At 40.2% G+C, this 704-nt stretch overlaps 1 protein-coding gene across 1 annotated transcript in view; it reads right to left on the reverse strand.

Moving 5' to 3' along the window:
* Positions 1-704, reverse strand: part of Caprin1 (cell cycle associated protein 1) — a 39,555-nt gene that overhangs the window by 8,299 nt on the left and 30,552 nt on the right. The window lies entirely within an intron of this gene.

Consider the following 704-nt stretch of genomic DNA (forward strand, 5'->3'; position numbering starts at 1 on the left):
GCATGTGGTGTTGGGGGATTGAACCGCGGTCCCTGATGCTTTGCCAAGCTTGTTCTAAGTAGGTGCCTTAGACCACTGAGCCATCTCTCCAGCCCCAACTTAAAGATACTTGATAAACCAAGGTGAACCATGGCATCTGAATTTCATTTTGCAAAACTTCAGTACAGCAAAAGATTAAGCAAACAGAACAAAGTGTCAACTGTAAAATTTAGATTACAATTATATGAATATTTGTCTACTTTTTTGTATGTTTAAACTTTGTTATCGGGACCAGGGAGATGGCTCAGTAGACTAAGCACTTGCCTGGCAAGCACAAGGGTCTGAGTTTAATCCCTGGTTCACAAAAAAAAAGGGGTGGGGGCGCTGGTTTAACTTTGTTATCAAAAGGCCAAGACTATCAAACAAGATGCAGGTACACAAAACTTGTAAGGCTCAAATTTATCTCTGAGATCATTACCATTCAAAAATTGAGTTCAATTAAATACACCCCCAAGGTAAAACACAATTATAGAGCTGCCTCAATTTGTCACTGGAGAAAATCTCTCCCAAACAGCAGATACACCAACCCAACTTCTGCAAAGAGAGGACACCACAAAATTTAAGTTAGTGAATGACCTTCTCAGACCAAAAAGCTACAACTCTTGTTGCATAGGTCCTGCTTTACCTTGGTCTTAACCATCCAGCAGAAAAGTATGAAGACGAAA

This window comes from Octodon degus, unplaced genomic scaffold (assembly GCF_000260255.1).
Source record: "Octodon degus isolate 3935 unplaced genomic scaffold, OctDeg1.0 scaffold00018, whole genome shotgun sequence".
Classification (NCBI taxonomy): Eukaryota; Metazoa; Chordata; class Mammalia; order Rodentia; family Octodontidae; genus Octodon; species Octodon degus.